Source organism: Amblyomma mixtum, chromosome 9 (assembly GCF_055824585.1).
Source record: "Amblyomma mixtum isolate Tamu chromosome 9, ASM5582458v1, whole genome shotgun sequence".
Lineage (NCBI taxonomy): Eukaryota > Metazoa > Arthropoda > Arachnida > Ixodida > Ixodidae > Amblyomma > Amblyomma mixtum.
Window position 1 is genome coordinate 62,108,541 of NC_143020.1, and position 15,031 is coordinate 62,123,571.

The following is a 15,031-nucleotide window of genomic DNA, read 5'->3' on the forward strand; positions in this document are numbered from 1 at the left end:
TTTGGGTAACTAACATCGCGTTGGCCATCAAAGCGCGTCAGTCGGAGTTCCGACGGTTAATGTCCATATATACAGAATTGACCATTCCCTACTTAACATTCAAAGATGGCGGAGAGTCCTCATATACCACTACCAGCGCAGTGACGCAGCGGTTAAGCGATGCGCCACTGCATTGGCAGGTGCCTGTTCCTGTCGCAGCCACCAGCATGGAGTGCACAACCCATGTTGCTCTTCCCGAACAACTCCTCGCGCAGCTGGTGTGACGCTCCTCCGAACTGTCCCGAGCTTACTTGAGTTACCAGCTGAGCTTACCCGTGCTTCCTCCCATTGGCTACAGCTTCGAGGCGCTTCTGCGCACTTACTCGAGCTTACTCGAGTTACTTTGTGAACACTAAGCGTGGACACATTTATTACGCTTACGAATAAATGAATGAAATAGCAAATAAACTAAGAAATAAAACAAACAAGCACACAAACAAATAAAGAAGTTCGGTTTCATTGACTGTTGGCTTCCTTTATGTACGTCATAACGAGCACCTCAATTTCCTTCCCTTGTTTGGTCAAATAGCTTAACGAGGGCCTCTGTTCTGGCAGTCTCGATGCCGTGGGTAGCATGAGGGGATTCTCGCCCAGCTTCTGCCCTCAGTTCGATGACGTTCCAAGTCCCCCTCGCAGTAAAACAAGACGTACTGCGTCCGTGGCTTTGCAAAGAATGTGATACTGGTGAACATTCTCACGGCTAGGTTGCACACCGCCTAAATACTCCTTAAAGCAGAAGATTTGACAGCTGTCTTTTTAGCTTAGTTGGTAGAGCAGAGGAAGAGAAATTGGGAGGTCGTGAGTTCGGATCCGACAGGTGGCATATGGGGGTTGCTTCTTCTTCTTTCTAATCCATTATCTTTACGGGATAAAATACTCACCCTATTAATCTCAAATTAATGAACAGCATAAATTAAATAACAATTATGCATACAAATTTTGCTCTATACTCCTTGGTTTCGGTGTTTGTTGACTTAAATCATTTCTTGGGTGCTGCAGACCTATATGTTTCTTCATTGGTCGTAGAGCCTGGTCGCGCGAGTTGCAAGAAAAATTATTCTTGTATTCAAAAGTTCAGTAAAGGAAGCAACTTTCTCCACAATACTTTGAGCTAAATATTCATTAATGTCACGTTCTTCAAAAAGAAGCGCCCGCTATAGATTTTGTATTGCATTACAGGCCGGGCTATTTTCTCAATGGTGTAGGTAATAAAATCTCTACTGCTTTTAAATGGTCGGATTTTCGATTTTCGATAGTGCTTTGTGGTGGTTCGGTAAGTATACGGTGTTGTGCTACTGAGTTCCAGGTCACGAGCTGGTTCCTAGCCGCGGCTACCGTACTCCACTGAAGCTAAAGGAGAAATTTTTACACTGCCTTGATTCTCTGTAAAGACAAATAAATACATATCTTTAAAATCAGAACGTAGTCCTCCAACCTTCACTGTATGTCTCAGTGGTCACGGTGTATTTTGTGACAAATGCGTTACTTTTCAGAATTTGTAAACGTTAAGAGTCCATTCAAGCGGTGTAGATCACGCTAACGAAGTCAAACGTTCTTCATCTATGGGACTGTCGTGCTGCGCTTCTCCAAAACCTAGGATTCGCGGCGGTTGAATTTCGATGGAGGCGAAATGCTAGGGGCCCGTGTACTCTGCGATGTCAGTGCACGTTAAAGAACCCCAGGTGGTCGAAATTTCCGGAGCTCTTCACTACGGCGTCCCTCATAGCCTGAATCGCTTTGGGACGTTAAACCCCTGCAAACCAAACTAAACCAAACCAAAACATAGGATTCATTGCTACAGCATTACTCAATCTTTTTTTTATTATCATTTATTGTTACCAACATTAAATTGGGCTCAGCACCTCTTGTTACAGTTTCTGACGAACCCTTGGCTTTTGCACTCATTTGCCTATCTGCCTGCCCTTCGCTATTTCTCCGATTCCTATTTTTTTGTCGCTTTCCCTTGTTTTGTTGTATCTAGCAGCTCAATCAATTGCTTTTTCTTATTCTTTCCAGGTCAGTCCAACCTGTCATATCATGCCACCTGTCTCAGCTTCCCATGTGCAAAAAGACAGCATTGACAGCTCACGTTAGCTACATGTCTATCCTCCCCATCTTCACAGATTCCTTTCTGCCGAACGGAAGTATTTTGTACTGGTTTTGAACCACGAGAACCGAGACGTCGACGAAGAAAATAGAGACTATGAGAATAAAATTATTACGGGACAACCCTACGTGGCATTCCAGGCAGTCGGAAAATTGTGGCTCTATAATGACTGCACAAAACACGAGGGGCCAATATTATTGGTTTTCCGTTTTCTTTCCTCTATGTTACCCCTTTTGCAACTGGTCCGGGCTTTGCTTTGACAATGAAACTGACAAGAAGTATTGTTTTTATTGGTCTTGTTATCTCAGGTTTAGGCTTTCATTGATAAATGTACCAAGAAAGCGAAGCAATAGAAGGCGTTGTTGCAAATTGCTTACGAGATGCTAACATGTATAATCTGTACGAGCACTACTGCCGAACTGTACACAGAGGTGGCCGGACTTTGTCAAGCCGCAGTTTATTTATTTATTTATTTCAGTACCCTCAGGGCCCGAGGGCATTACAGAGGGGAGTGGGGTACAATAGGCAAAATGACAAAAGAACAGCAGTTACAAGTAACACAAAATGAACAAAAATATGGCTCGCGCAAATCAGTGGGTTACAGCAAATACAATCAAACAAATTAACAGTCATTTAACACGAAATTATGAGCAAAGGATAAAAGTAAGCATACCACGCAAACAAAAAAAACACGAGGAAGTTGTTAAAAATGGCAGGAAAACACTGGTGCACACATTCTGTCATGCCCTTAAACAGCAGAATTTGTGAAGGAAAAAAAAACAAAAAAAAAAACACCAGGTCTGTTTGAACTACAACATATGCTGGAAAGAATAAATGGAATAGACGGCTTTTACCCGTCACCCCCTTTTCTCCTTGAGAGAGAAAATAAAGACGATTTGATTTGATGAATTGCCGCTCCGATGTGTGGTTCGGGAATATTAAAATGATCTCACGGTGAACGTCGCAGTAAGGGCGCTAATAGTGAAAAATAATGGCGGCGCAGGTTTACATTGTATTACCTCTAGGACATGCAGGAGGATAAGCAAATTCCATTTTCTCGCGACATTTTTTACTACCCAAGCGTTAACCTTGCCCGTGTTCCAAAAATGAAATGTATTATTAATACTTATTTGCACACAAAGCAATTGGCAAGGAACCGCGTGGGAACACAGGTGCACGCGTATTCGGCTGCCTGGGAGAGAAGAAGAAGAAGTGCCGAGAAGCTGTGGAAAAGAGTGTTTCGCTCTCCGGCCTGCTTTTAGATGTCAGGGCCTGCTGCTATGGGTGAGTTGGGAATGTCTTCATTCCTCTACAAGTGATTTCAAGAAACAGTCACATTGCAAGCCGGAGTGCACCATGCCAAATATAGGATCAGACGATTGCCCAGTGTGCCGTTCATTGCATGCTCTCATTTCGCGTACCTATCACATTATCAACTGACACTGCGCCGGGGTTGTAATGGGCACCAACTGAACAATCCCGCTGTCACCTCATTTTCGAAGACAACTCCGCCCGGGTGTGCTTGACGTATTAGGAGTGTAAGGGCCAGACTAGAGAACTTACCGTGTGTATTTCAAACGCTCCAGGTGAACCTCAGAATCCACACACTCGTGATGGCTATCAAATGGTTTGGAGTGTGGTGCTTCGACCATTGCACATAAAGCGGTAGCTTAACTGTTTTTATGTGCTGTGTTTTACCCGCTGATACTTAACAGGATTCGAATGCTCTGCTTCGCAGTTTACTTGAACAGTCGAAAGACTGCAGTCTTGTTAAAGAGGCCGTCGCGGGAGTTGACATCGAGAGCTATGCTGCTACCGAAAAGTGCGGCAAAGCGGAAGCATGTAGTAAAGAAATTTTGGAAAACGGTAGTCTAAGGATAACTTTAGAAGAAATACAACCTGAAGCTTGGTTTCTTTCATTGCTGAAGCGCGCGGATTAACCACGCAGATCTGAAGCGCAACGAAATTCGGTTGAGTTAGCCTGCCGTTGATTCAGCGAACACTGGGCGTTGTTTGGCATGCGAAACTGTAGTGGCTACAAAACGCCATACAAATTGTAGCGTTGATACTGCTGTGCAAAAAATCGTAGGCCGTCCCTTCGGTTGGTCTTGGGCACGTAAATATTGCTCATAACGGTGGTTTCCATGGCATAACTTATATGAAAATAACTTTTGTTCTCTTTTCTTGACGAAATCATTCCACGCAAATGCCAGCTGATTGCATTTTCATCCTGTAAAGTTAACTTGCGCAGAAAACGTTACAGTAGTAATATTCATGCTCTCATTTTTAACCGTAACTAGCATTTCCTTCTTTGCGCTATTTTATTGCATAATAACAATTTTTCTCTGCACCTTTAGGGCATGCATGGGGCAGAAGACGAACTTAACTTCCTTGACCAGAAAAGTTCAGCTGGCCAATTTGTTGTTTAAAGAAATCATTAAAAAGTGCATAATGTTGACCGTTTCCTGCGGCAGGGGTGACTAAAACGTATTTCCTATCTACTCAATACTAATTTTTCAATATAGCAAAAAGCAAGTTCATTAAATGCACTTTTTGAACGAAAGGATCGCTATAGAGCTTACGCTTGTCCAATTCCATTACGGGATTTGTTCGTAAGCTGATGACCTGGACATCATTTTGTGCGTTTTACTCGGAGATGTGAGAACAGTAGAAATAATTTCAGCGCTTAATGCCGATCTATTTTCGAAAGAGCAAAGTGTTTAATTTCATTGGTCACGAGAGGCAATCATGTATACATACCCAAAAACTCTGGACAAAGGCATTTTTAATCGGTAAGCTGTTTATTAACGCTAACTTTTTTAGACAATATAAGATTTCACTATGATAATCAGTATATCCGCAGATTACCCCACCGTAGTTTGGTATTTTTGTTTTATTGACTGTATTTTGAGCAATAGGCCCCAAATGTTTTCTGTCCAAAAAATTTACTATGGTCTGTCGTTAAAATCTAACTACTTGTGTAATGCCGAACAGTGATTGAAACCAGCTTTGTGAGGTTTTGTGAAGCTCATGTTTATGCTCTTTTCTGCGTCTGCCTAAGCCTCTGTTCCTAACTGAGACTCTGCATCACGCATTCTGTATGCAAACGCTTCCTACAAAGAAAATATTTTGCGACAGTGAACGAGCTTGGACACCTAAAAACAGTATCTCACACTCTTCCAGAGCAACAGCTTTACTCTCCGGCCGAAGCAAACTCTGAAGACGAGAACAGGAGTAAGCTTGTGCATTCGTGTGCGCCCGTCGCTGAACGCTGTGCTAGGGTTACGCTCGAGCTTAGGTTTGCTGTTGCTGGTACTGTTTCTTGGAACTATGGTAGGCACCCGAGTGCTGTGCTGTGTAAGGTATGTTTGAGCTGTTCGTTACTATGGTGCATCTCTCACCAGAGAACTAAATATAGTGATCATTAGACGATGTCCCAATCACAACTTTAGTGCCGCTTTTCAGAGCATGGTCATTTGTAAGAATGCATTTTCATTTGATTAAGAAACACTCTACTTCAATGTACAGTCTTTGTCAAAAGTAACCAGGCTGCACGTTTTTTTCTTCTCTTTGTATATTAAAGCCATTATGTCAGCCCTCAAGCTCTAAATGTCTATGTGGTAAGAAGAACCTCTGTTCTCACCTTCAAAGAACTTTTTGATCTTTAAGGAAGCTGTGAGGGCTCTGTTATACGAATGAGAAGCAAACCATGGAGCCTGGCTACTTTTGACAAGGGCTGTACATACTACCATAGTCCTTCAATTCTTTTTTCTGGTCACGAAACTCCCGCCTCATTTTCATATATGGTCAGCGCTGGCCGCTAGAGGCGCCGCTGGGCACTGGAGGGCACCGAGCTGCGGCGGAGCCGCCTGCCCACCCCAGCCGGCTTTGCATCACGCGAGGTATTTTCACCCGATTACTCGAAAATTTCAGCGACAGTCGGTTTAGCTTTCCTTCCAATCTAGTCTAACGAAAATATGACGAACTCTAATCGGAATCTTGAATAAACAGCGCGAACGAAGACGAGCACAAAAGACAAGAAAATGGACGACACAGCGCTTTTCTTGTCTTTTGTGCTCGTCTTCGTTCGCGCTGTTTATTCAAGATGCTTAACCAACTAGCCCGCCAAAACGTGTTAACGCATCTAATCGGAAAGAAACGCGAAGTGGGAAGGAAATGATGGCGCAGCGACGTACAGATACTTCTCTGAAGCAGACGATTTGTGTAGAACTGCGCAGCTTTTTGAACGTGATCCAGCGCACTAACGGCTTGTAGACGCGATAAAAAGCTAGCGATATTGCCAGAAGAAAGCGATACGCGCTACAAGAACAGTTGCTTGTCTCCTGCCTTCGCATCGTTGTTTTCGATCTCAAATCTTGAAGCGCGTAACCGCCAGCTTGCAGTTGGCGAAATACGAGCAGAAAAATGACCGCAGTCCCCATTCAACACCTCCCAACTCTGGTCTGACAGCTCAAGCGTGAGTCCGCTTTCAAGACGCGTATATATAGCCGGTGCTTTTGAATTTATAAGGCAGCTTTCTTGTGAGAACTGGGCAGCACGATGCCCGTCCGGGCTCGAAAATAAGCATATGATGGCTTGCTCAACGGGCTTCTTATTTTGCCCCTTCTTGTCGCAGTTTTAAGAGTAGCAAGCATGACCGTGATGGCTTGGTCAACGAAAGACTCTGTGGTCGCGGCTGCATATATGTGACACATAAGGAACGCGGGCCATGTTTCATCGTGTGATTTTTGCTTTAATTCAGCTTACGGATATGTAAGGGCTCTATCATTTTTGGCTGTAGTGTATTAATGCACTAAATCAGCATTCGTGGTCGTTGCAAGCATGCGAGGCAATGAGTTCCAGCGCATTTGTTTTTTTAATTCACGACAATTTTTTTAAACTTAATTCTTCCTGAACTGATTACAGCTGACACTGTTGTCAGCTTGTCATTAGGAGCCTTGTCATTAGGAGAAACATGAGAGCTGCAGCCTTTTCAGAGCTGCTGCTTTGCGGCACGAAGCTGGCGCTTCAATAATTGCACTTCAACGCAAGTTATACTGCCGACGACTTGATCTGTTTGGCAGGCCGCGTCCGAGGTCCGGTCCCGGCCGCTGTCGCTCGTCGAAAGTGCTACCGCTGCAAAAAGATTAAAACACTGCTTAAAACTAATCCTCCCGAACTCGTGACAGGAAGCCACGGATTTTCAGACACAATGAGCAAACAAAAAACAAGGCTACAAGCAATGCTTTCCGTCAATGCAGTCAACCGCGGGTGCAGGATCAGCCACAGACGAGCTCGCTTCCGAGCTAGTGGCGACCGCCTACGTCGTTTACAGTTTGTCAAATAGCCTGGGAGGCCGTCAAAAATACTTGGGATAGCGTCAGGGTGGAGCACCGGCCTCCCCCTCTGCAATGATACCGCGTCGCCGTTCGCAGCGAATTCCTCGACACGAATGATGTCCGCAGCGTGAAAGTGCTTTTCGCAAACAAGCGCATATTTCGAATCAAAACTGAAGTCACCAGTCTCCTCCCGAGGTATAGCACGCTTCCACTTTTCCGACAGCTCCTTGTCAGCAGGGAAGCGAAACAACGAGACCTGTCATGCCTTTGTAGCCGGACCGGCGCCCTGGTACGCAACAAGTGTTCGGCATGGTGTCACGCACACGAGTTACATGATGTCAACGCACAACACAGCAGCAGGGCGGTGAAATTCGCACTCTGATAACCAGCGGCGACGCTTCCTGACCGGTCGCGACAGCGCTGAGCTCGCCGAATGATGCCCTTCAGTGCCTCGTGGCGCCGCGGCGCGGCAGGCGCGGGTGGTATATGAACCTCTCCCATAGAGTTACGGAGGAGTTTCGTGACCAGAAAAAGCACTGAAGGACTATAATACTACTATGAAAGCCATTATATAGGGGACATTTCAGTTGTTGTAAAATTTCAGCTAAAACATAAGCATGGGTTCCCGGAATGCAGCTGGTCTTTGTGGCCTACTATTTTGCTCGTATTTGTTTTCTTTTTACACGAGCATGATTCCATACCTTGAGTAGACGCTTTGTACGAACTCATGCGATTGTGCGCGATGCTAAATTGTGTACGGAAGCAGGCGCAAGAAGCTCAGCACTTTACACCATGATCACGCTGACATAGATAGGTAGATAGATCTTTATTTAGACAACAAGGTCTCGGATACAGGGGCAAAAGGCAGATGCACTCTGCCTGACGGGGCCCAAGCACCCGACACAATGCTCAGAACAAGCGGCAAAAGAAGCAAGAGCTTCATACACTCTCATTACAAAAAACAGCACATAATTATACAAGGTAAAAGTAGGAGGAAGGTGCATACTTTTGCAATGACATAATTAAAGTAAATATTTACAAGGCACATCACAACAAGAAAAACACGAGAATTCAAAGAGTTGACGGAAAAACAGGGACATCAAGAATTTCTGAGTGAACAACCCTTTAATCATTCGGGCGAGAAAGGAGGTAAACTTTAGCATTTCTATTGAAGGACTTTTGGGAAACAGATTTCTGAATAATTTCTATGGCCTGTGTATGTTTATTTAGAAGACTGGGAATTAAATATGAAAGAATTTCGGTTCCATAGTTAGTTCTTACGAATGGTACTCTGTAACTGACGTGTCTTAATTTATAAGGCGCGTCACTACTAGAGTTTAATTGAACATATTTAGTGGGATGATGTTTGAAATCGTTAAACACATAATAAAGCAGTTTCAACTCAAATAATTCATTGAATTTTAGAATAGAATGCTTAGAGAAGTACAAACCTGTATGATCATTGTATGCAAGGTTTTCGACATATCGTATTGCTTTTTTCTGTAATGTTATCAGCCTCGTGAGGTTAGTTTTCGTTGTAGATCCCCAAACAAGTATACAATAATGAAGATGTGATTGAATTAGGGTATAATATAACTGCCACTTCAGCCATTTCGGAACAAGGTCTCGAAGTTTATATAATACACATAATGATCTTGATATGCTGGCATGAATCTTATTAATATGCAGGGTCCAACTCAAGTGTTCTTCAAAGATTATGCCTAAAAATTTGTAGGAAGAAACACGCTCAATTACGTTATTTTTGAATGTAAGATTAATTTCACTGTTATCAGGCTTGTTACGTGCCTTAAATACAATAAGCTTTGTTTTATTAACATTTAACTCGTTTATTTATATTCAACCATAAAGACAATTCTTGTAACCATGCATTTGCCTCAGCCTGAATATTACTAAGATGCATGCCAGAAAAAAATACACTGGTATCATCTGCATATAAAATTATTGTGGGAGTTCGAGGGATGGCTATAATATCGTTGATATAAAGAATGAAAAATACTGGACCCAAAATAGACCCTTGTGGAACACCGTATATTAATTGACCAGGTTGTGATTGATGACCATTCAAACATGTATACTGAACGCGACCGGAAAGATAAGTACGGATCAGATTTAAGGCAACTCCTCGAATGCCATAAAACGGTAGCTTATAAAATAAAATATCATGTTTAACTGAATCAAATGCCTTCCTGAAATCTAAAAAAAGTCCAACTGTAAATTGTTTGTCATCCATATTAGAAAATATTTTTTCCTTTATACTAAGCAATGCCATTTCTGTTGACTTCTCACGAAATCCGAACTGTTCGTTAACGAAAATTTGTCTGTCGTCAAAGAACTTGCACAGTCTGATTTTGATCAAATATTCCAGCAGTTTAGAAAACAAAGGGAGTACAGATATAGGTCTGTAGTTGTTTATATTGTCATAAGGGCCACCTTTGTGTAAAACAACCACTCTGGCAATTTTCATACCATCTAGAAAAATACCTTGAACTAACGCGTTGTTACATATATGCTGCAAGGGCAAGCTAATTAGATCGGCAACAGCAATAATAGGCTCGGCCTTAATTTCATCTGCGCCTGCCGCAGTGGATTTGTCTAGGTTTCTAAGGAATGTGAATACTTCATGTTCGCTGCAAGGATTCAAGAATATGGAACTACCAATCGGAGAGGCAATATACTGAGCAATTTCATAATTTCTATCCTGCTTCTGAGATGATTCGCCAGAGGATAGGAAATGAGCATTAAACTTGTCTCCCAAATCAGCGCCACCGTACTCAACACCATTGAATGTTAATGTGCTGGGAATATGGGTTGTCGCCCTTCCCATGAGGTCGCTCAAACAATCCCATATTTTCTTAGGGCAATTGGAGACTGCTGAAAATTTATTCTGATAATACTGTTTCTTAGCTTTTTTAATATCAGAGCCTAACTTATTTCTAAGTTTTTTGTATTCCTTAAGTATGACTGGATCTTTTGATTGGATGAATTTGTCAAAAAGCCTGTCACGGGTTTGAATTCGTCGATATAACTCTCTCGTAACCCACGGCTTTCGAGACTTTTTGTGAGTTTTTCCCACTGTCAAAGGAAATGCGGTATCATATTTGCTTTTTACTAACTGAAGAAAGATATTGTATGCTATACTAGGATTTAACTCATTGTAAACTTCGCTCCAGGCAGTGCTTTCCATCATGGATCTAAACCTAGCTAAGTTTTCTTGATTGAAACTGCGATATACTATCTGGGGAGTTGGTACTTGCTTCCTTTTTTTTATCGCCCGAGGAAAAAAACAGAATATAGGCAGATGGTCGCTCAAATCAAATGTAAGCACACCTGATAGCACTCTTGATAACTCATGATTTGTAACACATAAATCTAATAATGAGTCCCTCTCTAAGGTTATTCTTGTTGGTGACTGAATAACATTGGTGCAGAGAAATGCATCAATGGCTTCACAAAAAAGACGTCGCGGGGAGCTGTTTGTCAAAAGATCAATGTTAAAGTCTCCAACCAAAACAACAGGGATATTTACGATACAAGCATATTCAAGAAGATCACGCACAAACTTGATAAATTCGGCACTTTCACTAGATGGGGGCCGATAAATGCAAGCGATCAGTGTTCCATGACATTTTATAGCAACCGATTCGTAGTGGGTATCGACAAGAGAAAAATCTGATAAAACTTCATAGTCAAGGTTTTCTTTAACATACAATGCGACGCCACCTCCTCTACGGTTTTCTCTGAACACGCCTTCAAACTTGTAGCCACGAAAGAAGATAACATCATTTTGATTTGTGAACCATGTTTCGGTGTACGCTAGTATATCAAATCTGTGATTCAGGGAATCCAAAGCTGATTGCATTTCAAAGTGCTTATTTTTTATACTTCTAATATTCACATCAAAGACTGACATCCTGTCATTTTCGTGAACAAGACAACTGCGCACCGCAGAGTTAAAAGATAAAGCATCGTAGTAAAGAGGCTTGATAGCCGCTGGGAAAACCCAGTCTAAACGGTATGAAATTCCTCACCAAGAATTTCTAATTAGGCTATTTTCCTCCACGGACATGAGATGCGAGGTAAAAAAAAAGTGAGATACAGATCTTACCACTCGAGCCTTGAGTTAACTAGCAGCCGTGCAGTATAGTAGTTCAAGACCTTAACAGTGCAGGCTCAGCCTCGATGCACTGCATCTCTCTGGTACGTGCTAGCGCGTTCCTCAATGCTTTTTATACCACGCCATGTTTTAGCCATTAATCTTAGTCGCTTGCATGCATTGCTTTGGGTGCCGAAGGAGAGAACGCCTTTTTGCTTTCTCCGCTAGTGTGTCTCGGCTCATAAGTTTAAATAAATCATTATTGTCTTAAGCGGGGTCGTCCTAGTGTGCCAGAACCAGAAAGAAGTCAGTGAGTACAGACATTCGCTTCGGCCTAGGCCAGTTTTTCGATGATGGTTGATATAAAGATCTCAGTGTCAAAAAATATATATATTTCACCCATTAAACACTGTCTTCATAAGGCGTTCACGCCCAGGTGATTTCTTTATCCTTAGCACTGGCAATTTTACTTTTGTTCAGGGGTTTTGAGCTTGGCTTATTCTTTATAATTTTACAAAATTGTCCCTCCTCCCAAGTGGAATAAAATTCAGATGTTTAGGGTTTACTCGTGAAATAGGGTGCCTGTCTTGCATTGGCATGTGTCGCTGAATATGTAATCCTTACTGAAACACAGTGAGCTATGACCGGCTCAATTCACCGCTATCATGACTCTAGTTAGTGGCAGCATGTTGCTAGTAGGGTTTCGGCCTGCATATTTTTGTGCAACAGAGAACTTTGAATGTGGCGTTATTCAGGAACCAAATATGACTTCAGCGCTTGTTGAGTGATTATGCAATTGCTTCACGTCAAGGTAACTGCGTGAAATCTACAATGAAGATGGATTTTGTAGCGCTCTTTACGCACAGACTCAGAAAAGGTGTCCTGTGAGAGTCTGTCAAATTCATGGAATCTTAACTAAGAACTGAAGTCGACCGACTTCGATGGTATCGTCATGTATTAGGGTGGGATGAAGACAACGTTTAAAAGCGGGTCAGAATTTAAACTTCAGATAAGATGCCTAAAGGACGACCCCAGTAATAGGTAGCGGGAAGTTGTGGAAAAACACTGTAAGGATGAAGAAGCTCGAGCGAAATCGTCTAATAAATAGGGTAGAAAGCAGAGGCTCCTCCTGAAACAAGTTACCTAATGAATAATGGCAGAGAAGAGTGAGAAAGAAAATATAGGTTCCTAATTGGAGGAAATAAAATTTTTTCTTGAAGGAATGGATGCAAACAATCGGCCGCCAGAATGTCTACCATTCACAGGAATGAGCACCTTGGGCCCGTTTGGATCTGGCTCTATTGCTACATGACATGAAATGACCTGAGCCCCATAGACAGCCCATTTTATTGAACACCGTTTTAACGCTAAGTTGCTGGGCACTGCAAGGTATTTTCTCGTGACTAATATCACCGGTGAATGTTTGTAGTTATGCTGGGACGGAGGCGTGATTTTGGCTGTTTTTGGAGTGTTTTCCTCTATAGCCAAGCCGGGGCCGCCACGGTGGCTTAGGGTTTATAGTGCTCAGCTGGCTCACCTGAATGACGTGGGTTCGAACCGGCCATGGTAGTCGCATTTCGATGGAAGCGGAATGCTAGATGGCCATGTACTCTGCGATGTCAGTGTACATTAAAGAACCCCGGGTGGTCGAAATTTCCGGAGCCCTTCACTACGGCGTTCCTCATAGCCTGGGTCGCTTTGGGACGTTAAACCCCCATAAACCTGAACCTATGCCAAGAGTGCTCATAACGAAATAACTACTAGGATAACATTCTATGGGGGACAAAAGTGGTATACTCCACGCGGCGGGAGCCGGAGCAACGGAAAACTGCAGCATTTTGGCGAGATAAAGCACGAAACATTGAAACGAGCCAAGCGACGTGACTGCTGATAATAAAGGTCATGCATTGGCTGTCTCGATCCCAGGTGCCGCCTGTAGATGGTGTTGCAACGCAGTTTTCCGTTGCTCCGGCTTCCGCCGAGTAGATTACGCCACTTTTGTCCCCGATAGTACATGAAAATTTCAAAGTATTTTTTCGTGGCCTTTGCATGCAAAGCGAGAATTCTTGTATATACGCGGACATCAAAAACAAGATATCTGTCCAAAAGTAAGCTTTTTTTTTTTTTACAGACGAGGAAGTAGGCCAGTAAGTACTGTTCTTCTTTACCTGATCCCAAAAAAAGAACCATTTCATTGTATTTCTAGTCCTGCCGTATTTGTAGAGCAAAACGCCCCTGGCTTTTTGCAGTGTCCGGTCATGGCAAAGAAGTGCAACAGAATATTTGCATCTTTGGCGAGAGATACTCACCTTGAAATGGATCTTTCCGAAATGGCGAGAAGTGTACATCCATGCAACTGGCATAAACGGCTGGCCACTTCTGCATTTTGGATTCTAGAGGGGACTAAAATTGATGCCGTGAAGTCTGCAAAGACCTTTATACGGCTGATGTGGGCCGTCGCCGTAAATCGCAGCCGAGTTATTTGGTGGGCAGGTGGTGGGAAAGGATACTCTATTCCGTGTGTACCAGTGTAGTGCGAGTAACATGGTGCGACATTGTGCGTACTCCGAATGATCCATCCTGGACCTTGCGACCGAGGTGGTGGTTTTACCCTCAAAGAGAGTTTGAGGGTAAAAAAAAAAACCTGCTGCATTGTCGGTATCCTTAGTCCGGGACACCGCACGACGAGGCCCCGTCTCGCGCCCGCTTTACTAGAGCCCTTTGAGACTCCAGTGTGGAGCAGTTGAGGAGGGCAGTCTCCCATGCCTCTCGGGTGGGGGTGGGGGAAGGGGGAAGGTGAGGGTTCTGAGTACATGCCCACACCATGTGAAAGATATCGCAGATCTCTCCACAGTGCGGGCAGCGCCCATCTGTGTTCGGATTGAAGTGTTTTGCTATGGCTGGACAGAGAAGAGTTCCTGTCTGCAGGCGCCGCAGAGTTCGCTCCTCCGCCTTACTCAGCCCCTTGGCAGGTGCCGGGTCGGTCAAGATGAAAGCGGGCGCCGAATGTGTTATGCTATGAGCTGGTGCTAATATAGTCAAGAGTTCAAAACACTTGCTTACAGTACTAAAATACGAATGCAGTGAAGCAAGTAACAGAGTGATCACCGGAACTGGATTCTACAAATCTAGGAAGTGTACATCCACAAAACAAAGCTCAATGCGAGTTACAGCTCCACGTGTTCGTGAGTGGAAGCAAAATTGGAACTATTTGTTCTGGGACAAAACCTCAGCAGATTTGTACAAGATGAAACATGTTCGCTGCTTAGGTTTATGCGAGCAAGTTTAGATTTTATACAAGTGTTCTGCATAAAAATGGCAGCCCATGTCCTCGTATTTTAGAAGAGTTTTGAAAAGTTATTCACCAAGTGTGTCTTCCTACGCAAAACTCTGTAAGTGATCACTAGTAAAATCGGTTAAAATAATGATATC

At 43.2% G+C, this 15,031-nt stretch overlaps 1 protein-coding gene across 1 annotated transcript in view; it reads left to right on the forward strand.

The window, feature by feature from the left end:
• LOC149329297 (uncharacterized) overlaps positions 1–15,031 on the forward strand; it is a 52,154-nt gene that overhangs the window by 5,531 nt on the left and 31,592 nt on the right. The window lies entirely within an intron of this gene.